This window comes from Malaclemys terrapin, chromosome 4 (assembly GCF_027887155.1).
Source record: "Malaclemys terrapin pileata isolate rMalTer1 chromosome 4, rMalTer1.hap1, whole genome shotgun sequence".
NCBI lineage: Eukaryota > Metazoa > Chordata > Testudines > Emydidae > Malaclemys > Malaclemys terrapin.
The window spans coordinates 94,205,082-94,229,740 of record NC_071508.1 but is presented as its reverse complement, the minus strand read 5'-3'; the positions used below and the strand labels follow the sequence as shown (position 1 = coordinate 94,229,740).

The 24,659-nt window shown below is 49.8% G+C and overlaps 1 long non-coding RNA gene across 1 annotated transcript; it reads left to right on the top strand.

The window, feature by feature from the left end:
- Positions 1-5,190: 5,190 nt before the first annotated feature.
- On the top strand, positions 5,191-9,459 carry LOC128836954 (uncharacterized). Its single transcript, XR_008444862.1, has 3 exons — positions 5,191-5,265; positions 6,742-6,901; positions 7,944-9,459. It is a non-coding gene; the product is annotated as an uncharacterized LOC128836954 (long non-coding RNA).
- Positions 9,460-24,659: the final 15,200 nt, after the last annotated feature.

Sequence of the window (24,659 nt, the reverse complement as noted above, 5' to 3'; positions counted from 1 at the left end):
TCCAACATCCCTAAGTCTGCACCTTCAGCAGTCAGGTCCCCCCATAGTTCCATGCAGGAGTACTGGTCCACATCCACAGCAAAGCACTCTGCCTACTGAATCATCAACCCTGCTTCCCACAGCTCCTGTGTCAGTTGGAGCTCGCCGTTGCTGGGTGGCAGTGAGATACACATGGGGGAAGACAATAGCTGAGTGTGACAGTCTGGGACTGTACTGGCCAAGGAAGGAAGTTAGGGTTGTGGCACTACCATACTGTCCCTGCTATTGCCAAATAGCACCTTTATCTAACCATGCAATGTATTTTCCTTGCTAACATTTTGACCCAGACAGCAATGGGCTCTAGCAGCTGCATAAGGCTGACTTACTCATTGAAAAAAAATTGTGTTCAGCACTTTTGGAGAAACATTAAGGGTTTGTCTACATGGGAGATTTAACCTGAAGCTTTTTGCTGTGCATCAGGTAACATGCAGTGCGGAAGCCACACCAAGAGTGTGTACACGGATCGCCCGGTTCCATCTTTCAATTCAAATTGAGCATACACAGTGTCGGCTTGCTGTGTGCTACAGGCATGGCATTCTTGGAGGGTATCCCAGGCTCCTTTGCTTTGCTGCTGAGCAGTGTGCATCCTGGGAGTTTTTGCATTATGAATTTTGGAAAGCTAGGTAGATTCCAATTTTTTTTTAATTCCATGTTTGCACTGTCACCACCCTGTACTTCCTTTTTGGGCAGGCTAGCACCATTTTTGCATTGCTGTTGGCAAGCATGGATCCAACAATGGTCTGCGTTGCTATATTGGCAACCGCAAATACACAGAGACTGCTTGAATTTAGCTTTGGACTTCACCCATCGCACCACCAAATAGATATAGGCGTAGTTTGACTCCTATATTTGGAGAGGAGCAGCTCCAGTTAGGCCAATGGGGCCGCACATGGGGGAGGTGGAAAAATTCCACACCTGCCCTAGGCTTGCAGTTTGGGGGGGCAATGCCCTCCTGCCCCTCCAAACTACACCCATGCAAGCAGGTGATGTGATGGCAGCAGCCACTCCTCTGGCAGCAGGAGGAGATTCAGCAGTGGAGGAAGCGGGTTGAGGAAAAAGAGGAGTTCACCAGGTGGTGGATGCTAGGGGACTGACCCCTGGATCAGCTACACACCGTGCAGGACCATTTCTGGGCTCAGGAAACCAGCATGGATCAGTAGGAAAGGATTGTTCTGCAGACCTCAGATGACCAGCAGTGGCGAGAGAATTTCAGGCTGAGGAAAGCAACCTTTTTTGAGATCTGCGCTGAACTGACCCTGGAGCTGCAGCAGCAGTGTACTAACATGCAGTACCCCCACGTCCATGGAGAAGTGGGTCACCATTGTCATCTGGAAGTTGGCCACCCCTGCATGCTACTGGTTGTAGCCAACCAGTCTGGTGTAGGGACATCAACTGTTGGGCCTATTGTCATGCAGATGTGTCATGCCATGGAAAAGGTACTGTGGCACTGGATTAAAAAGCTTAACAGGAGATTATTGATGGTTTTGCAAGCATGGGGTTCCCAAACTGTATTGGGCATGTGCCTATAATTTGCCCCTTCCCCCCACCAAGGTGCAGAATTTATAAACAGAAAGGGGTATTTCTTCATGGTGCTCCAAGGGCTGGTTGACAACTGTGACAAGTTTATGGACATAAATGAAGGGTACCCTGGAAGGGCCCACAATGCTAGGATCTTTTGGGACTCAGTTCTGGTTACATTAATGGAGAAAGGACTGTGTGCCCCCATGATCACTCCAGACATTAAGGGTGTGGAGACCCAGCTTATCTTCTGCTTCCCTGGTTAATGAAGCCATTCACAGGCTGGTTGAGCAGAAGGAAGGACATTTTTAGCTACCGACTCAGCAGTTGCACAATGATAGTGGAGTGTGCATTTGGCTGTTAGAAAGGAAGGTGGTGCTGTTTATGGAACAGGTTGCAAGCAGCAGAAAAAAACTCCATTCCAACTATTATAGCTGCATTCTGCACAATATTTGTGAGAGTAAGGGAAAAAGCCCAAATGATGGATGGGAGACTAAGGGGCAGATGCATGCTCAGAAGTTCAAGCAGCCAGCAACGCATCCCACAGAAAATGGAAACAGCCAGGACAATATTGCCAGGGAAGCCTATTGTTCTTATTGGGAGTCTCAGGCCTGAAAATGTGCAGCTGTCCATCCAGTGTTAACCTATGGGGGGTGAGACTGGGATGGAATGTGAACTGGACACTCTGGTTTCTGGGTGGTGGCAGTGGAACACTGTGGTAATGCTTATTTTACCATGTGTCTCTGCCCACATATTTTTGTGAAACCCTATGATTTATTTCACTTTTAAGGGTTTTCTGTGTTTAATGCAGTGATGACTCATTAGGAATGAATTTTTATCATTTTGTTATTAAACAGCAATTATGTAACAAACAAAAAAAGAGTTTCAACTGAACCAATAAAAAACAATTTTTAGTATGAAACAATACATTTTAAAAAGAATATATTAACTAACAATGGTAAAGAAACCTTTAATTAAAACAACAGTGAAGCCACAACTGAAAGTACAACAGCGCAGAAGAAAAGTATGGGGGGGAATGGGTTTCAAGTCACTGGTGACTTTACACCTTGACTCTGCGCCTTCTTGTTTGTGGGTACTTCTGGGGTTGAGTGATGTGGCTTGAAGTTACATGTGGTGTTGGAAAGCTCAAAAGAGCTGGGCTCCCAGGTGCAACTGTTCCCTGTGCCCAGAGGTTGGCTCTGTGAAGGCACCTGGGAGTACTGTTGTGGGGGTACAGCAGGGAGGAGTTGCTCGTGTTTTCAGTAGCCTTTATTGCCCAAGGTCTGAAGAACATTGCTGGGTCCTGGCTGACAGGATGGCAGGGCCTGCTGCCCTACCAACAGCATGCTTTGCGGCAGAGCATTTTGGCTTAGTATTGCATCCATGAGTTGCCTCTACATCTTCCTGTCTCTTTCCATGCTCTCTTTGGTCACAGCGATGCTTTCCCTGGCAACCGCCATGCTCTCCTTGGCCATGCAACATTCTCTTGGGAGAGCTCCCTGTCTTTTTCCCTCTCCATCCGACAATACTGCCTTCACCTCTCCGCTATTTTGATTTTTTTTTTGGCGGGGGCGGGGAGACAAGTCTGTGATGAGGTCTGCAAACATTGAATCCTGAGGTTTCCATTTTCATCCCCTCAGGCTGGCCAGCCACTCGGTTGTTGATAGAGGCCCTGTCCTTGAGGGTCTGGCTGTTGTGGCTGTGGGAGTATGAAAAAACACAGTCAGTTATTGTTCATATTTCAGATAGGCTATGATAGCATTTTAATATGCATTTGTGACTCTACCTCCCTGAAATTCTTCCCAGTCTTGGGAGAATCTCAGAGTTAGTAAGTGGTGTGCACACTGGGGTTTTTGTCTGTGCAGCACATGCTGTTTGGTTTTGCCATGGTGCCCTGGAGGCTGGGGAGGAGGGAGGGAAAGAGAAGAAGGAGGGGGAGTTACGTTCCTGATTTGGCTTTGCAGTTTTGTTGTGTGTTGGAGGTGCTTATATGGTGTTGAAGGGACTAAGGGGCGCATCCTGGGGAGAGCTGGGTAGTAACCCCTTCTAGGCTGTCCTAACTCTCGATGCTGTTACACTGAGGCAGGTGACTAGGAAGCAGAGCATGGCTTTATTCATAAAGGCAAAGGGCAGACCAGCAAGATATGCTGTGACGTTATTCACCAAGATGGTCCCCCCAGGAGTGCTGCAGGAATGGAAGGGAGCTGCGAGCTATACTGGGGGGGCATCACCATGTGGCTATCTGCCATAACGTCCAGACAAAAATGGAGAAATGTCTGTGTCTTAGATTCTGCTTTATCTCCTCTACAGACATGGAGAAAGCGCAGCGCAAAATAGATAGGGTTTGGCAATGATTGTCACTTCTTTTCCTGTTCGAATGCTTATTACAGGGCAGTAACTTTTTGTACCTTTATTGGCCTGCAATTAGGGTGACCAGGTGTCCCAATTTTATAGGGACAGTCCTGATTTTTGGGTCTTTTTCTTATATAGGCTCCTATTACCCCCCACCCCTCTGTCCCGATTTTTCACATTTGCTGTCTGTTCATCCTACTTGCAATGTCCATGTGTACCTCATGTCCACTGAGAATACTAACCCAATGTCTTTTCCTGTAACTGCTGTCTCCATAAACTGTTGAATTTTGCACAAATGAAATGTTTTCGTTATTTGAATCTGCCGCAGCAGGGGGGCGAGGTGGGATGGAGGCTGTGGCTCCACCATGCTGCCAGCTGCCTTTTTGAGATGGCAATAGGATGACCAGATAGCAAATGTGAAAAATCGGGACAGGAAGTGGGGAGTAATAGGGGCCTATATAAGAAAAAGGCCCTAAATATTGGGACTGTCCCTATAATATCAGGACATCTGGTCACCCTAGATGGCAAACAGAGGCTGCGGAGAGGAAAGGGGTTTGTTAGGCAGGAGAGATGAAGGGAGGAGAAAGGTAGATGGGCATTTGCCTTCTGTGGCATGGGCCTGAAAACAGTCCATGGTCAGAGCTCTAGCATGTGACAGAGGCCTATCACCCAGGCGGAGCAGTTGCCAACTTGGAAATGTGTATGGGGAAGGAGAGCGTGAGTAGATAGCATGGGCCGAGGGAGGTGGGGGCTGGAGACTCAGAAAGCCTCCTAGCTCTCATCTGCCTAAAATGGCTGTGGCCATGGGACACCCATAACAGAAGCCAGCATGGCAGTACAGCACAATAATAATTAATTTAAAGATAGGTACTTACCTGCCAAAGTTCCCTCCAGGGAATCTGCCTCTTGGATCCTGGCCTGGGTTTCTGGCTGGGGCTCGGGCTCCGTTGTTGCCGGGCAGGAATTAGGTTGGCTTTCTACCCGGCCAGCGTCAGGGGCCTGAGTCCCAAAGAGATCTTGGCTCTCAGGGGACAGCTTCTTGCTGGTTTCCTCATGCTCATCCTCCAATGAGCAGGCAGTTGGTTCCACAGTCTTCCAGGGCTGGGTGGTTGTGTAGTGGTGCAAAATCCAGTCCAGTTCCTCAAAAAATGGACAGGTTACTTGTCCCCTCCTGAATTTTTCCTCTTATTCTTGGTTTTAATATAGGTCCTCCTGAGCTGCTTGCTTTTTATCCAGCGTTATTTGGTGTCCTGGTCATGACTTTGCTTGGATGTCTGCTTTCCAATGTCCACAAAGAGATCTTTATTCCCATGGCTGGCCACAAGAGTTTCCTGCACCAATGCTTCACCCCAGATGGTAATGCACAGCTTCACGTGGCTGCATAAGGCATGTTTTGGGGCTTCTGGAGTACTATCGCAGCAATATTGTAGCAGTGCTGATACACTGAAATGCCTGAACAAATGGGCAAAATCTGGTCCCGCACAGCTTTTAAATAGAGGAGGGGATGACCTAGCAACTTGATACCACTGTGGGGGAGGGCACATACGTAAACAGACAGGTCAGTAATGACTGCCTGCAAAGCAGTGTGGGATAGCCATTGGAGGCATGCCAAAGTGGTGCACAGCAACATTGTGCACACAGTAAATCAAACTAATTTGATTTACAGCAAATTTAGTCCACTTTGCAAGAGGACTCCAGAGTTTGTGATAAATGCAGTTAGTGCACTGTGATGGATTGCCTTGTGTGTATGCAAGCTTTTTCAAACCGAATTAACTTGACTTAATGCAGATTAATGCAGATTGTGTAGACAAGCCCTGACCCTGTTCCAAATTTGACAGAAAGTTACAGAGCCACAATTTCCTCTCTCTCTAGCTCATGCAAAGAAGACTAACTGAAGGGAGCGTAAATCTTTATTATACTGACTTCAAACTATATAAGCCTTTCTATTTCCCACATATAGACGCATTAGTTCTCCTTTATCAACTCTTCCTTATGCTAACACAGTGTGACAGTTCTCAGGCTGCTGAGGGGCACCTCCTACTGGATGGGCACTGAAAAGTCCTCAGGGCATCCCCCATCTGCCTAAGTTAGAGTCTCTGTGACACAAATTACATTAGATAGTCTTTTTGGGGGTGGATGGGGCTTTTGGCTCCCACTCCCCTAGTCCCTTGGACCTGTCCTCAGATTGTCTAACCCTGAAAGGTAGAGGGAAGCAGCATCAACCACCTAAACAGCTTGCCTCAAGGTTTGCCAAACCTGTCCCAAACCAGCCACCACAGCAGGGACATTGTCTAATTGTAAACACAGGGATGGATAGTAAATAGCCTTCCTGAGGGCAGCTCCCTTGAAGGCTTCCAGGAATCTCCTTTGGGAGCTGTAGTAGAGCTACCATCTGCTCTCTCCCAGAGCTGACCACAAACTGCTGGAAACAGCCTGTTTTTAAATCCTTATTCCACCCTTGACATGATCGATGAGTGTGGATGGATGGGGCCAGCCTTGCCCCCAGCAGCTCTTTAAGCCCTTCATCACCAGTGCAGGGTCTATACACACAGCCTTGCTTGAAATTCTCCACCCTTTTTCTGTTCCATTCTGTGAAGCTCCTTAACAGCTTCTTACTTTAACATCTCCTCCTTTCCTGACTCCAATCCCTCAGCATGCCTGGCTTCCACTTCCTGTACAACCACTTTTTATCACCAGACGGTAACAAGCATTCCATAGTGAATCTAAACTAGGGCCTAGACTCTCTGTTCCGGCTCAGCTACACTTGGCCCAGAAATGGAAGTAGTGAATGAAGGTGACATTAAGCTGTCTTTGCACTTCCCCTTTTCCCAGCCCTGCAGGGGCCTGCCTGACTCTGCATTGTCTGGGGAAGCCTCTGATGCTGGGAGGAGTCACCAGTGACCAGTTCAGCCAGTCCCAATGGGGCACAAGAGCCGCAATGTGATGAAGAATTGGGCCCTGGTGGTACTGATAATGTGTTCCTCAGAGCTTGGTGAGTTTGTGTAGACCCATGAGCCAGAAAATCGTCAAAGGATTTTTACAGAAAATCCAGAATGCCTTGCCCCAGTTATCCACTGACTCGTGGAATCGTAGGAATTAGAGTTGGAAAAGACCTGCTCCTTCAAGAGCAGGCCTAGTTTTGTTAAAAAATATTTTCATTAATCTAAATTCTGCCCAGTTTAGAATATTTTCCAGAGCAAGCTCTCTGCTGTTTTACTGTATCGCACATGCCCAGACTGGAACATCCACAACTGAGACTGCACTAAACTCCACTCAGTGTTCTGCTCAAGTGCAACCTCCAGCACACCTCTTAAAATGACAGCTCCCCCTTTGGTGTAGTTTTATCAATGGACAATGCTCAATTGCACCATCTACTGGTAGAAATACCAACTAGAGATTTACAACAATAACCAATTATGACACACCATCTACATTGACTTCTGGGTCTAAAATAAGGGTTTCTTTACAGTATGGAAACCATTTAAGCAATTAGCAACCAATTCCACGATGCTCACATTCTCCAGTAGTTGAAATAGTACTGTCACCTCATTCAACAATTATCAGTTCAGCTATTACAATAATGATAGCAATCCAGCTCCTCAGTGCACAGCAGTAACATGCATACATGTGTGGGTGAGTGGTTTCTAGTTTTTAAAACACAGTCCTTAGACTTGGGCTGTAGATAAAACAAGCAAAGGGAATAAATGTTCAAAAAGGAAAGACATGCAAAGGAAATAAAGAAAATAGATTTGAACCCAAAAGGGCTGAAAGATTGTCTGGTTTTGTTTATTTCAGTGGGTTTTATTTCTATGTATTTCACATTAGAAATTTAGATCTTGTCTACTCCTTTTTTCCTGGGAAACTCTATGATTTCTGGAGAACTGATAAGATTGTGACATTGGTGATAACCGTGCCAGTGAAGCCTAGTTAACTGAGGGGACGTATTTATGTGGACTACTTAAACTCTGTGTTCCTTGTTTCGGTTCATACTTATTCAATTCAAAAACTTGAGAGAAAAAATATCTTTGTTACAGATTCAACATTCCAGTCCCTTCAGGTCAAGGCTGAGAAAGTTCACATCTCTCTGATCTCCAATGAGTCTTCTGGTACAACTAGGGAAGGCCAGACTTAACATGCCTGATATTTCTGCAAAACACAAACATGCTTCCCCCCACCTCATGAACAACAAAGACAAAGCAACCAGCCTTCCCTGCTTTCTTTACACATCAAGGAGAAACAAAAGAAAAATGTGATGGGGTGTAGAAACCCCACATTGGGTTAATGACAGGCCATGGGTGCAATCAGCCCTGCCCTGTTATGCCTGTAGTAGGTGTCAAGGCTGGAGGGAGGAGCTAAAAGGGCTGAATCTGGCTTAGTTGAGAACTGGCTAGGGAAGGAGAGTAGCAGCATGTGCTACGGACCTGCGGGATCGGTCGACGCTACGCACGGCTCATGCGGCGCTTCATGGTCTGAGACACCATCCGATGGTCCAGGGACATCTACATCGAGAACATCACCGACCACCGACAGTACCAGGAGGCGTGAGCCAGAGTGACATCGTTCTCCCACTACGAGAAAGGGACCAAATGACCTTCTCCGTTGGATCATATGAACTGGAACCATAAACTCCCTGAACATTAAATCTCACCAAATGAGGGTCAATCCATCCTCCTCATCATATCCACTCATTATACTCCACACCCGAACATAGCCACTCTATGAACTTCATACCCTTATATCTCAATGCCTGTACTTTGACCCATCAACCTTTTAGCCCCAGTCGGGGATATTGCAGATTATGTATTCCTTATGCCACCTGATCTTAAACCAAATTTTGCACCCTCGATAATCTGTACGTTTATCCCTGATAACCAGAAACTTCTATGCTCAAACTCTGTTCACTTTTTTTTTTTAACATCATATTAATAAAATTTGTATTCTGGCTCTTGCTCAGAGAACAAAGGCTGGCTGGAGCCAGGGAGCTGAGTTAGGCCGCTGGTGGACAGAACCTCCTTGAAGGAAGGTACTGTTTCATTAGCACAGAGCGCAGATGAATGCACATTAAGTTGAACGAGTGGAACTGTATTAAACCCTGAGCACTGCCTACTCCTCACATTCCCTGTTTCCACTGGTGTCCTATCAATAGCAGTCCCTCCAGGGCATATGGGTCCTTGACTCCAATTCCAATTCTCATGTTATAGGTATATCTGTAACTGGGAGCCTCAGGCAGTGGGGAAGAAAAGTGGAAGGAAGTGAATTGGCCCAGGATTCTCCATGCTGGTGGAGAGGCCCTGGGGATCAGGGAGATTCCTGCTGGGCCAGGGACTGCCCTGTGAGGGCAGTAGAGAAACTCTCCTGCAGCAAAACCAGCTGGGCAGTGGAGAGTGCTAAGAAACTCTGCAGTGAGCCTGGGGGAGAGGCTTAGAGACAGTGTTGCTGAGACACAATGAGCTGGGTAAGAGGCTGTGGGAAAGGCTAAAACTAGTGAAGGCTAAAACTAGTGGTCCAGGAAGGCAGCAAGGGGTCTGCATTTAGTGGTCTTGGTTACCTATTAAAGGGGTCCTGGACTCAGGGCCGGCTCCAGGGTTTTGGCCGCCCCAAGCAGCCAAAACCAAAAAAAAAAAAAAGCCGCGATCGTGATCTGCGGCGGCAATTCGGTGGGAGGTCCTTCACTCCCAGGCGTAGTGAGGGACCGTCCGCCAAATTGCCGCCGAATACCTGGACCTGCCGCCCCTCTCCGGAGTGGCCGCCCCAAGCACCTGCTTGAGAAGCTGGTGCCTGGAGCCGGCCCTGCCTGGACTGGAACTCAGAGGAGAGGAAGGGCCTGGGCACCACACTGGCCCAGCGAGGAAGATGGTTTGGAAATCCCCCTGACCCAAGGGGTAGGGACTAGCAAGTCTGGAGTGAGGCTGAAGATCCAATGTGAAGTTGGCAGACTATTGTTTGTTGGCCTGTTGGCTTAAGCCGGAAGGGCCGAATCACAAGAACAGGTGGACAATCAGCAGGCCTACATGGCTGTTTGGAGATGAGTGAGGGGAAGGCTTTGCAATGCCTTGTCAAGCCATAGAGGTGCATTCTGGCAGTGAGTCGCACTCTTACAAAACCAAACCCAAACAAGGCACAAAACTCCTTTTCCCCCTCAATGCCTTTTTGTGACACTGTCACTAAACCTGCTCTGCAATTTATAAACATAGATAGTCAAGTGCTAGGCTGTTTAAGTTTCCATTACAGTCCTGTGAGGAGACACACCTCAGCCTAGAAGAGAGGAGGCTAATGATCTCTTATGGGCTCAGACAGCACTAACCAGACACACCTGTAAGGCTTGCTCTGCCTGGAAGGAGGAAGCTTGAAAAGGCTCTTGTGCCCCATCATGTGTATTGCTGTTATGATCAGCTTACCATAACACCAGTCTGCCACACAGTCTTTGACCAAGAGTGAACTTTATTTTATCTCAATAAACAATTTAATATTGACTTAATTGTACAACTACAGAGCTTGGCTCTCTGATAGATAATACTGAGACAAGTTATAAAATAATTAAGAAGTGCATATAACCATTCTTTTCCATCTATTTGTAGTGTCTCCTAGGTAGTGTGACTAGATGAAAGGGAGTCGCTTCCCATAGAACAGAAGCTGTCCATAGCAGAGTCTCCAGGGATACTGGGGTGGGTCTAGAAGGAGCACGCTGGCAGCAATGAAGGCTGTCACAGACGTTGTGTTACACTATATTAGGCTTGTCCATGCTGGGGATTGCAGCCATCGGCTAGCAGGGCCGGCTCCAGGCACCAGCTTACCAAGCAGGTGCTTGGGGCGGCCACTTCGGAGAGGGGCAGCACGTCCAGCTGTTCGGCAGCAATTCGGCGGACGGTCCCTCACTCCTGCTCGGCGCGAAGAACCTCCCGCCGAATTGCTGCCGCAGATCGCAATGGCGGCTTTTGTTTTGTTGTGTTTGGCTGCTTGGGGCGGCCAAAACCCTGGAGCCGGCCCTGGTGGCTAGCCATAGTGTAGCTGCATTTGTGCATATAGGTGCTGACTCCATGGGTGCTCCAGGGGTGGAGCACCATCTGCAAAAAAATGGTGGGTGCTGAGCACCCACCGGCAGCCCCCTTATAAGCTCCTCCAGCACCTCCTACCCGCCGATGGGCCCTGCTGATCAGTGCCTCCCCCTTCCTCCCCGTGCCTCCCTCCTGCTGCAAACAGCTGTTTCACAGTGTGCAGGAGGCTGTGGGGGAGGAGGGAGCAAGGATGCGGTGCACTCAGGGGAGGGGCAGAATTGGGCGGGAGGAGGCGGGCCAGGGGGGAGTGGGGGCGGGAAGTGGTGGGGCCTTGGGGGAATGGGTGGTGTGGGGGTCGGGCCTAGGTCACAGCTGGGGGTTGAGCACCCCCCGGCACTTTGAAAAGCCAGCACCTGTGTTGGTGCAAACCCCTAGTGCAAAGAGGCAAAGCAGGGGTTTGTACCAGAGCAGCTCAGCCCTGTCTGAAACCACTGAAGATCACAGCTTATTATGGCTTTGCCTGTTTACAGTAGGCACTGGTATCGGTGCGGCTACACCAATCCATATTAGGAGCAAATCCCTAGTGTAGACAAGGCCTTAGTCTCTGCATTTGGGAGGATTCTACCTCCTCCTCTTCACTTCCCTGTGAATCCCCCCAGTGTCCAGCTGCTTGGAGACTGGATTTGCCCCCATGTTTGATTTAATGCACTAAGTCTTGCAGCTGCTCTTTTGTGTCTCAGCTGATCCCTGTGCTGATATTTCTCATGTCTATTGAAATGTGTGATTGTGGTAACCTGTTTCAGTGGAGTGTTTATAAAGAATTGCTAATAGCACCGATCTCTTGACTCATCAGATTTCCAGACATCTGCAGCAGGGCCAAATGCAGATGGAGCAATCTCATGCAATAGTCAAGCCCTCATATAAAGCACATAGCTCAATATCCAGCTGTCAGAAGCACTCCGCACTGTGATAAGTACGTCTGGACTCACCAGATGGGGCACTTGCCAAGGCAGGTTCTTTCTCTCTTTTGTGTAAATAGCACTCGGATTGACAGCCTGGGTGACTGACCTCTGCGCACGGGCAACGCACAGCGCAGGTAGCAGCAACGGAAGCTTCCCACCTACCTAATGCCCTGAGCCCTGACATAGGAGGGGGAAAATAGCTCATAGGCTGAATTGTAGGCAATGGCGTTTCTGCTTAGATTGCCTGTTAGTGCCAGTCATGGTAGTGGTTTTGTGCCATAGTTACTTGTCCACAGGAAACTGGAAAGAGACCAGCTCATTTCACACAAGCCGCCACAGGGCTGTTCAGATGAGAACAACTATCAGTAATTAGTACTGCCTGGTCTAGGTTTGAAAAAGGATCTAGAGGTGACAAGCTCTGTATCTTGTTTCCTGCCCCCTGAGCCATCAATCTCCCCAAGCAGCCTCATTTGAAGGCCTAACAAATGCCACAATTTCCCTTCACCCTTGGAATTTGGAATTCTTCCCTCATGGTATTGCAGCAAATCTACGGGAGCAGATTCTGATCTCAGATACACTGGCATAAATCTGGAATGAAGACACTCCATTAACTTCAGTGGTGTCACTCTGGATTTACACCGGATTGATTCCGTTTGCACTCAGATATCTCACACCTGGCTGTGCCCTTCAGGAGGGATTTGGGTGAGCTGAGGGAGCTGGCTTGGGGAATAGATACAGAAAATGCCTTCCAAGCGCAGCGGCTGGCCTAGAAGAAAGCATGGAGATGCTTGTGAAAGAAGGAGATGAAAGGGATATTGAGGCTGGTGATTATTGCTGAATTTGTTTGTTCTTTTATATTTAATTAATTCTTGGGGCAGGGTGGGAAGGTTGGATGGATGTTCAGCTTGAAATGCTGCAGAAATCTGTTGCCCAGCTGGCCTGAATACTATGCTCAACTGGTAGAGACCTCATGAAAGTGCAGATTACTTGCAAAGCAGCAGAATAGAAATCATGAATCAAGGGGCTTATTTAAAAATCCTGCTCCCTGTCACTGGTGAAAACACCCCTCTCCCTTCATTTCCCAGTGATCATTATAATTTCAGACAGGGGCGGCTCTAGCTTTTTTGCCACCCCAAGCACAGCAGGCAGGCAGCCTTCGGCGGCATGCCTGTGGGAGGTCCCCGGTCCTGCGGATTCGGCGGCATGCCTGTGGGAGGTCCGCCGGTCCTGCGGCTTCGGCGTACCCGCTGCCGAATTGCCGCCGAATCCACGGGACCACTGGACCTCCTGCAGGCACGCCGCCGAAAGCTGCCTGACTGCCGCCCTCACGGCGACCAGCACGCTGCCCCCCGCAGCTTGCCGCCCCAGGCACACGCTTGGAGCGCTGGTGCCTGGAGCCGCCGCTGACTTCAGACACACTGAGCTGGATTTTCTTCTCACTTACGCTGGTCATTGCAGTTACCCTAGCAGGAGGCAAGAATCAGGCTCATTCTTTTCAAGTGAGATATTTCTAGATCTTTCTAAACAGAAGTTGGTGCTATTATCACACACAAATGCAGATCTAAGGTTCTGTTCCCCCCTAAAGGCCCAGTCCAGCAAATTCTTAGGAATGTGGGTTATTTGACTCACTTGAGGGAGTGTCCCAGTGAGAGTGCTGCAGGTTTGTGCCTAGGGAAGCACAATCCCTCCCTGAACCCCGTCAGTGCTCAGTGGGGTGTAAATACTGTGCCATCCCAAAGGAGGGTGGAACCTTCTGGCTCCACCACCCTGGCCAGCTCTGTGGACCAGTCAATATAGAGGGGAAGTGAAGCCATGTCCCTGCCTCCACTTCAATCCAACTAGGATGGTTTGCATCCCAGGGGCACAGAGTGGGAGCACTTCCGTGTTTCCTCCACCTGTGCTCCAGCAAGGGACAGTCTGGCCCACAGGAAGGTAACATCTAGTGTGTGAAGGCTGTAGCTGTGAAGCACTGCTTGCCTACAATTGGGGGACCCCACCACCACTAGTACCTTTATGGGTAGCTATTTAGATTGACAGATAGGTGTCTCAGAAGACACACAAAGCACTAGTACTGCAATGGTTGGAGGGACTGCAGGCATGGACATGCTGCAGTGGTTTACACAATGCAAGCTGCTCAGTGTGGACACAGTGAACCAGGAACAAACACTTCTAATAGTAATAACATTTTGTTGGAACATTTGAACCTTGAAACAAGACAGCTCTTCAGTCCAGATGGGTGTATTGTGTTCTCTCAAAACACAGTGCAAAAACCGCTATACACTGATGATACTTGATAGGGGTGCCAGTTAACAGATGATATCACAGAGAAGGTCAATTCAACTCCGCCCATAAGAGCCAGCCCCCCCCTCCCCCCACACACACACAAAAAAAACCTGGCATTACCTACTGCAACTAGATTGCAAATATATATACACACTCAGTGGAACCCATTTGAACTCTGCTGTAGCAAAACTCTGTTCATAAAGGATTTGAATGAAGGTTTCAATGCATTGCAATCTGCAAACTTCAGTTCCAGGAATACTGCTTAGAGTGAAGTCACTCTGGGAGAGAAGTAAATTTGCTACATGTGCATGGATCCCACTGAAGTCATTAGATGGGATTGAAATGTGTTCACAGCCTCATATGACAAGGCTGCAATATCCATGTTTTATCCAGGTTCAGATGCTATTGGTAACACTTCAATCTGGATCCCCCTTTTGTAACAGGTCTTATGGGTCTACATTTTGCCACAACCAATATTTGAAGAGAATTAGATGACATGGTGGTAAAAATGTGCTAAAGCTTCCTCAATCTGTACCACTGCTGGAATGTGAGTTACTATGATTTTTTTCCTAGTGTAGGTAGACAAAGCCGTGGAGATAGACCTTCCAGTTATTTTCCTGAGTATCTCACCAGCACTGACATAGTCTAACCACCAGAGGGAGGTAAAGGACTAGGAAGTCTCTGACTGCAATACAGCTCCTAAAATAGGGTTACCATACGTCCGGATTTTCCCGGACATGTCCGGCTTTTGGGGGCTCAAATCCCCGTCCGGGGGGAAATCCCCAAAAGCCGGGCATGTCCGGGAAAATCGGGAGGGAGGGAGGGAGGGCTAGGCCGGGGCCTCTTTGGCCAGGGCCGGGGTCGCGGAGCCGGGGGCATGGTGCCGGGCCGGGAGCCGGGCCGGGCGCGCGGTGCCGGGCCGGGGTCCAGGGGCGCAGTGCCGGGCCGGGGTCGCAGTGCCGGGCCGGGCTGGGCGCGGGGCCGGGCGGAGAGCCAGGGTCGCGGGGCCGGGCCCGCGGGGCCGGGAGCCGGTCCGGGCCCGCGGGGCCGGGAGCCGGGGTCGCGGGGCCGGGAGCCGGGGTCGTGGGGCCGGGAGCCGGTCCGGGGTCGGGAGGCCGGGCCCGTGGGGCCGGGAGCCAGTCCGGGGCCGCGGGGCCGGGGTCGCGGGGCCGGGCCGCTGGGGGGTCCGCTGGGGGCCGGCAGTGCTTCCGGTGCCTCCGGAAGGCGGCTCCTGCCTGCCGAGCTGCTGCAGCGGCCCAAGCCCAGCAAAGCCAGTGAATGGACTCGGGGCAGGGGCCGCCGGGGGGGGTGGGGAGTGCTCATGGGGGGAGGGGGCTATGCACCCTCCAGGAGAGTTCAGGGGATGGGGAGGGGGGAACCTGGTCTGGGGAGCAGCCCCTGAGCACGGCTGGCCCCTGGGCAGGCTGGCCCCTGGAGTCTATAAAGGGTCGTTGGGATTTGCCCCTCAATGAACTGATGTTGTGTGGGGGAGTGGGGAAGGTGGAAGTTTCGCCTAGGGCACAAAATATCCTTGCACCGGCCCTGGGTACAGGGGAGCCCCTCCAGGGCTGGCCTTAGGGAGAATGGTGCCCTGAGAAAACATGTATGTTGGCGTCCCAGGCTCCCCATCACCCCTGCCCCCCATGTGCTCCCCAGGTTTCCAACCCACTCAGGGCCCCACTGCCTCCCCCCAGTGCTTAATTTGTATTGAAAGAGGTGTTGGGGCTCAGCCCCAGCAAGTCCCAGCACAAAGTAAGCACTGGCTGGGTGGCCAGAGAGTGGTGGGTGCTGGCTGCATACCTACCTCTGAAGGCAGTGCCGCCACCAGCAGTAGCAAAGAAGTAAGGGTGGCACGGTATATGGTGTATTGCCACCCTTACTTTGTGCTGCACTGTGTCCCCTTCACCCCTAACCCTTGCACCTCCCTCCTATGCTCCTAACCCCTGCACTCCCCATCGCACCTACATGGGAAAACTGACCTGGATGCACAGAGCAGTTGACACTGCTGCTCGCTCCCCCCACCTAGTCTACATAAGGGGATGGCAGGAGCGCAGCATCTCCTGATGCTCACTTCACAGCACAGGCCAGGTGGGGAAAGTGACCTGGATACACGGAGCACTTGGTGTTGCTCCTCGCTCCCCCGCTCACAACCCGCTAGGCGGGAGTGCAGAGGAATGTTGGGGGGGCGAGAAGTATCTGTGCGTCACAGCTTCCCCCCCATTCCTCTGCTGGAAGGAAGCAGGGAGACAGCTGGGTGCCCCTCCACACATCGCCTCTGTGAGTTTGCTGCGCTCCTGTCAGCCAGCAGTGTGCATCTCTGTGCTGCTGCACAGTGCCCTAAAGCCAACCCTGAGCCTCTCCCTGGTGTCATGATATCACCTTTATAGACAACACCAGATATCATGACACTAGGGAGAGGCTCAGGGTCGGCTTTAGGGCAGACTACAAAACACTTGTTGCAGACCAGTTCCCTGTAACAACACCTAGATCTGGTGTTTCCAAGTGCTTTTTGTGGCAGTGGTATGTTTGGTTTGGTTTGTTTTTGGTTTTTTTGCCCAGAGCTAGAGATCAGACTGTTGATGTGATGTGAATCAAAATGGTCTCACTCACAGAAAAACAACTAGAGGGTTTCTAGTCCCACCATTTTATATGCTTTAAAGCTCAACTCGTGTAAGTGTTCTAGAATCCAAACAATTACCCAGATTGCTTGACATTTAGTGTACCTCATGGGGGTGCAAGAGGCATTAGTGATCCAAATTTGGGATTCTTTGACTGAGATGTTCCTGAATTACACTACCCCTCCCCCGCCACCCCTTTCCTTTAGTTGCCTTGTACTGTAAAACTGAGAGGTACTAATGACTGGATGAATCACAGACTTCTTGATGGCCCTGTGCTCACCCTTCAATTAACAGAACTAAGAGGATAAATTAATCACAAGCCCTCACCTAAGACAAAAGGAGTTTAGGACTGAGCAGCTGGAGGTTGCTGCAATTTGTGAATCATGGGTGGTAGTTTCATTCGGGGGGGGGGGGGAATGTAATCAAAGTATTTTTGGGAAAAAATAGAGATCTGAAAGCTTCCTGGGAGGGGAGGGGTGTTAGGGGATGGAGTGGGGGGGGCTACAATGAGGGAGATAATTGGGGATGGATGGCAGGGGAGGCAGAGGAGGTTGGGGGCTCAGGTGAAGGACACATGGCACCCCCAGCTCTGCCACTGCACCTCAAACACCCTGTACCCTAATCTTTCTGCACCCCTGTGACACAGGAACCTCTTGGTGCCAACTGGCAGAGGGCCCCGGAGGTGCATGGGGGTCTACAGGGATCCTTTGGGTCAGATGTATGCATAGTACGTTTATCGAAGGGTGGTGTTTGAGATCTCTACCAAGAACCAACAGCCTACTGGTTATTATAATCACTGTGAAGCACATGCACAGATGATATTTAAGAATTTAAATATGCCTCTGTACTTAAAATTACGTTCTTAAGGTATGTGAGTTAAGGTAGGTCACCAGAAGGTGATAAACATGCTCCTGTCAGATCAGAGGGAAGAGACACTTATTTCTCTCTGGCTGGTCATATGTGTATTGTCTGCTTCACAACAGAGGCCTGTCTGCAGACTGCAAAATCCACAAGAAAGAGGCACACAGGAAAAAAATAACTAACCGGGGAGCATCCTGTTTCTGAATAAATAGAATGGTTTTGGGGGAGTATAACTGGGGGCATAAGGAGACCCCGTGAGGGAGCAAACTAACAGCGTGGCTTGTCTCGTGAACGGAAGGTCACAGCTAAGCCTGGCTGTAATACATTGGAAGGATTTTGAGTGAGCTTTACCCTATAAGACCTGGCAGTAACTAGTTAAGTTCATCTAGGTTCTAAAATGCGTGGTATGTTTTTATTTTATATGTAACCGTTTGTTTCCAATATTTCCACTTGCTTTCCTTTGAATCTCAGCTCTTTCTGTTCAATCAACTTTTGCTTGATTTTCCTACAATGTATCTTAAGTGCTGTGTGTTCAGCATCGTGGTGATCTGAGGTGGAACCAGTAAGCTGGGTGTACTGTTCCTTTAGGCACAGCGAATCTGTGAATTCTGAGTGCCCAGTGGACCAGGGGCTGGACACTCCAGGGAGATGCTCTGGAGTCTCAGGGCTTGGAGATTGTCTATCGCTAACCTGAAGAGGGACAGTGGAACCTGTGTAGGCTAAGAGGAGAGTGCTTGTGTTGCGTGGATTCAGAGAGCTGCCGCCCAGCAGGAATAGACAAGTCTTCCTCACGCTCGGGCATGCGGTAGTGAGGTGCCTCACAACAGTTCCTCTGGGAAGTGTCACAACTCCTTAGCATGCCCCAGCTCTGCCCTTGCACCCAGGGCCGGCTTTAGGCCAATTCCACCAATTCCCCCGAATCGGGCCCCGTGCCTAAGAGGGCCCCGCGCCGAGTGGCAGGGCCGCCCAGAGTGGGGGGCAAGTGGCAGAGAATCCCTTCCCTGGCTAGAGGCGCCTTTTTAATTTTTACTCACCCGACGGCACTCTGTGTCTTTGGCGGCGGGTCCTTCAGTGCCACCGAAGACCCGGAGTGAGTGAAGGACCTGCCGCCAAAGACTAGGAGCATGGCCCGGTGAGTACAAGCCCCATGTGTTTTTTTTTTTTTTTTTTTAAAGTCAACCCTGCCGGGGCCCCGTCGAAACTATTTGAATCGGGCCCCGCACTTCCTAAAGCCGGCCCTGCTTGCACCCCAGCCTCCCTGAATCCCACAGCTCCACCCTTGAACCCCAACCCCCTGCACTCCATAGCTCTGCCAGTGGCCCAAACCTCCTGCATCCCCCAGCTCTGCCAGTGCACCCCAAATACCCTGCAACCCAAACTTCCTGCACCCCCAATTCTGCCAGTGCATCCCAACCTTCTTGCCCCCCAGCTCTGCCAGTTCACCCCAAGCTCCCTGCACCCCAGCACTATTCCACTGTAACATAGTTGTCCTTTGCTCCAGGCACTGCATGTGAGTTGGGTTATAGGAGGGGAGAAGTTACAGCAATAGAAACATTTGTATACTAGGAAGTGAGAACTTCAGGGAGATCCATTCCCTGCTTCCAATGGGGAGGCCTGGGTACAGTCATGGGGAGGGACCAAGTTGGAGGGGGGAACATTTTGAATGGGTCAGGAGCATGGCTTGGGAGGTGCTGAAGCAGGGTTGGGGAGGCACAGCTGGTGTAGGCAGGCATGAAAGGGGCATCTGGCTCAGTATGCTAATTCTAGGACATATGTACAACTGCCTAAATGTCTATTAACTTCTATCAACAATGTTCTTTTCCCATTAAAAAAAATAGTAAAGTCAATGACAAAAAACTACGTTAGGGCAGAGTTAAGGTTGCTTTGTGGTATGTCACCCCCTTGTGGAATGCTGAGTTGAGCAAAACTCAAACTTCTGAAAACCAGGAAATGCCACGGTAAGGTTGCCCAGGCAACCGTAACTCTTCCATCTTTCAGCCATGCAACATGCCCCATTAATACACATATCATTACTCTAGGTGTCTATGTGGATATATGTCCTTGTGGCTAATGACTGACACCCTTGTGGACAGTCTGAGCAGAGAGGCAAAGGAATGAATAGGCACAGTCAGTGAATTCCCTTCTCACCCCTACATGTGGTCCGTTCAAATTAAATGAGGGACACACTGGTGGGGCAAGGTGCGGAAACTTGCTCTGCTGTATGGGGGATAAATAGAAAATTAGAGGCTGGGATTCTGCAGGAGGCATGATACAGAACTTGCAGCTCAAAAGGAAGGAGCGCAAAGGTGACATTAAGTGACCTTTGCACCCTTGGGATTCTGGACTGCTCCAGGATTTAACAATCCCAGACGTAATTTAGGCAGCATACTCTAAAAGTACATCAACACTGCACATCACGGGTGGCAGCATGTAGGGTATGCAAAGTTACCGTAATGAAAAGCAGGCTGTGTCCACACTGCAGTGTGTAGCTACACATGGCAGTGAAAGACTCTGACAGGGCCGGGAAGCAGCGGGGAAAGGTTCCAGCAGCAGGGAGATGACAGAGCCTTTCCCCACTGTCTCCCCTAGCCAGAGACTTCTCTCACTGCTGGTAGTCTTGCACTGCCGCGGGGAAAGACTGAGGCAGCAGTAAGGCAGCGGAACACTATACACTGCGAAGAACAACCGCATGGACAGGGGAGGCACTGCTTGGGTGTGTACAGAGCCGTGTAGAGTACATACCCTAAGGGCTCAGGCATGCCCTTACTCGACTAAGCTGCGCCTCGCCATCTACACTGGTATTTATACTTGTGCTAGAGACCTGTGTGCACTATGGGGGATGTCACCATAAGGAGTGTACAATGTAGATGTACCCTAAAGTTACAGCAACCCTACGTGGACTGCCCTTAGGTTGCTCTGTAGTCTGGAGTTGCCCCAGAATTTCTGTAATGTCCTGCACTATGGCAAGCTCCCACCTGCCCCCTACTGGCAAGGCTGGGGTGTGCAAGGGAACCTGTATAGGATAGTACATATCTGTTCTATGCAGTACCCATGCTGGAGCTGGCTACAGGTACATCTCCATTTAGGGTTGTATAGCAGGGTGGTCACCCTGCTCCTGCCCTGAGGGGGTTAAAGCAGCCCTGCAGAGGGCTGTGATGGAGAAATGCTAGGCTGATTGGGGGAAGCAGCCACAAGTGGGGCCACACCCCACTCAGGCCACAGCTGACCCTATAAGAGGGCTGAGGGCCAGGCTGCAGGCTGAGTAAAAGGCCCACAAAAGGGCACTAGAGCTGCAGAGGGGCAGCCCACAAATAGGCAGAGGCAGCTGGTCCAACCCCCTGTGCCAATGATGAGTGGTTTACAGACTGCCGTCTGCCCCAGTGGGAGCTAAATGGAGATTGGCAGTAGCCACTGAGGCAAGGTGGGGATAGGGGGTGGGAGTTCCCCTGGGAGGGGAAACCCAGACAGAAGGGGTATTGCAGTGCGCAGAACTCCTGGGCTAAGGGCACTGGGGTCTGGGAGAGACACGGGGCCAGCAGCAGGCAAGATATCAGCCTGCAGAGGGCGCTCCGGAGCTGGAAGAGAGCTAATTCACTAGACAACCAGCAGGAGGCACTGCGCCGGTGAGTCATCGCCCTGCCACAGGTTGCCAACTTTCCAATTGTAGAAAACTTAACACCCTTGCCCCACCCCTTCCCCAAAGGCCCGCCCCTTTCACTCCATCCCCCCTCCGTTGCTTTCACTCCCCCACCCTTGTTCTCTTGCTCATTTTCACCAGGCTGGGGAAGCGGGCTGGGGTGGGGAGGGGGTAAGGGTTCTGGCTGGGGATGAGGAGTTTGGGGTTCAGGAGGGGGCTCCAAGCTGGGGAAGGGGGTTCGGGTGCAGGGGTGAAAGCTCTGGCTGGGGGTGTGGGCTCTGGGGTGGGGCTGGAGATGAGGGGTTTGGGATGCAGGAGGGGTTTCAGGGCTGGAGCAGGGGGTTGAGGCACAAGGGAGGTGAGGGCTCTGGCTAGGGATGTGGGCTCTGGGCTGGGGCTGGGAAGGAGGGTTTGGGGTGTAGGAGGGGGCTCTGGGCTGGGGCAGGGGTCGGGTGTGGGAAGGAGTTCGGGGTGTTGGCTCTGGGTGGTGCTGACCTCAGGCAGCCCCGGCATTTCCCGGGGACGGAGGAAGTCCACATGGCTCCCAGGAAGCAGCTGTCATGTCCCTCCAGCTCCTAGGCAGAGGGGCAGCCAGCAGGCTCCGTGCGCTGCCCCTGCCCGTAGGCACTGCCCTTGCAGCTCCCATTGGCCACGGTTGCTGGCCAATGGGAGCTGTGGAGCCAGGGTTTGGGGTGGTGCTTGCAGGATGGGGCAGCACGCAGAGCCCCCCTGGCCGCCCTTCCGCTTAGGAGCCAGAGGGACATGCCAGCCACTTCCTGGGCGCTACACGGAACCAGGCATGGAGCCTGCCGCCCCGCTAGCACTGCAGCCAGCCAGATTTTTAGCGGCTCGGTCAGCTGTGCTGACCAGAGCTGCCAGGGTCCCTTTTTGACCGGGTGTTCCGGTCAAAAACTGAACATCTGGCAACCCTATCTCCACTGCAGCTGGGGGCGTGAATAGCAGCTTATGTAGAGGTACCCACGCTAGTTGTACTCTTACTAGATTCACTAAAAATGGAAGCGAGGGCGCCACAATACAGGATTCTGTGCTGGATGCACAAGTGAATGTGTGCCCAAAGGGGTCACCTGAGCTTGTACAGCCCAAGCTGTCTCACTTCTAACTAGCAAGAGTACAATATGGGTACTGTACTCTACATGAGATGCCATTCACATCCCTGGCTGCAATGTGGACATTCCCTAAGGGGTGTATAGGGGCTCTTAGGCTGTCAGTCTAGCTACAACTTCCACCAGCACTACATTCACTTTAAAATGGCAGGAGAGTTTCTGCCCGCAGGCCCCTGGTGATGCATATCTGACTTTTGTTTGCTAAATAGAGTAATGACACCCTTTCCTTTCAGCAGAAAACTGACACCTTGTGACACTCCAGCTACTGCTACTAGACCAGTGGTAGGCAACCTAGGGCATGCGTGCCAAAGGCGGCACGTGAGCTTGATTTTCAGTGGCACTCTCACTGCCCGGGTCCTGGCCACCAGTCCAGGGGACTCTGCATTTTAATTTAATTTTAAATGAAGCTTCTTAAACATTTTTAAACCCTTATTTACTTTACATACAACAATAGTTTAGTTATATATTATAGACGTATAGAAAGACCTTCTAAAAATGTTAAAATGTATTACTGGCACGCGAAACCTTAAATTAGAGTGAATAAATGAAGACTCGGCACACCACTTCTCAAAGGCTGCCGACCCCTGTACTAGACAATTGATCAAACCACCTAACAAGCATTTGCTTGTTCCCTTTGTGGGTAGCCTCAGTGACTGAATGGTGCCAGAGACTAGTTTACCTTTTCCTCTCTAGATAGGAGGCTTCCAGGCCAGGACTCAGATAATAGGGCGTTATCTACACTACAGCACTGAGCCATTTGTAACTGATCCAATTGTTCTGAAACATTTTGAGCACTAATGGTTCAATCCATCCACAGTAGCCATACTGAAGTGCTTTAAGAATTGATGACCCACAACCACACTGTTATTGCCCTAAACTCTTTCTCTGGGTTCCTAACCCACAGACCCCTGGCTCCACTCCAAACAGTGAATTCTGGGAGATTTTGCAAGGCCACCATTGCTCTGTGGGACAGCAGTGGGAAGAACTACTTGAACCATTTTCACTAGTCTATGTCTACACTGATTTTAAAATGATTCAGGCTGAACTGGTTCAGATTACTTAGCCCAGAAAAATCATAGACTGTGGCGCCTGATTGGTAACATGTTGTAAACTAATTGGAGAACTTTGCAAAGGGTGCAAGTGGGTTACAAAGGTGCTAGGAAGTTAGAATGGTTCTTAGCACAGTAAATTTCTTCAGTATAGATAGGCTACTGATGGGGCATAGGGGAAGCTTTGATAGCTGCTATCCAGTGTGCCATCTCTCTCCATCTGATTATACTAGAGCTGTTTCAGTAAAATGTTTCTACACTAGAAAATGCTGATTTGCTGAATCCAAGACTCTTTGCAAGAAAAGGTCAGTTTCAACAAATGTCCCATTCTGAAAACAAAAAATGAAAAAAGTTTTGAAATTGTCAATGTCCCATTTTGACAATTTCAAAATGAAAAGGTCCATTTTTTCAGGTCTAACTCACTTTTTGTTTCAGAACTTCAGTTCATTAATGGGGGGGGACGACATTAAAAGGCCAGAATCTAAACAAAATGTTTCAGCTGACATGATCTGAAATTTTTGAGATTATACTACTTTTCATCTTGATTCAGGATGGGGGGAAAAAAAAAAACTCTCTCAAATTCATATGCGACAGGAAAAAATTTTTTTTTACCCAGTTCTAGATAATACTAATATTTAGCTCTTTTCCTCTTCAACAATATCTTCCTCTGGTAAGCTCACCTTTTGCAGACACACCTTTAATGGGTGTGGTGGGTTATGCAGAACTGTGCATGTATATAAATGTATGTAAATACATAAATACCTGAACAAGCAGAGGGCAAGATGTAAGTAATCATCTGTCCATAAATCACTGTGTGTGTGCATGTGTGTATATTTATAACATCGAAATCTAAGAAAAAATACCAAGAAAGCTGAATCTGTCTATGTTTACATTACTGAGTGTAAATTATCAATACAGCACATGCTTCTACAAACCAGAAAAACAAATCTGAAAAACAGCAATATTGCTTCGCTCTAAATCATGCTATAAGTAGACAAGGTGAGCCTCTGATAAGAATGCGCATCTGTGCATACCCAAGTAATTGAATACGCTGTGCACCCATAAATGAGAACTGAAGATACTCAGCACCTTGAAAAACAGAACATTTCTATTTAGGAGATTAAATAAGATGTAGGCACTTCAGACGCCCAGCTCTGAAATGTTTGGCATGCGTCCACCTTTATGAAGGTGGCTCTTAGCATGAATGAGTCTGATTCAGGT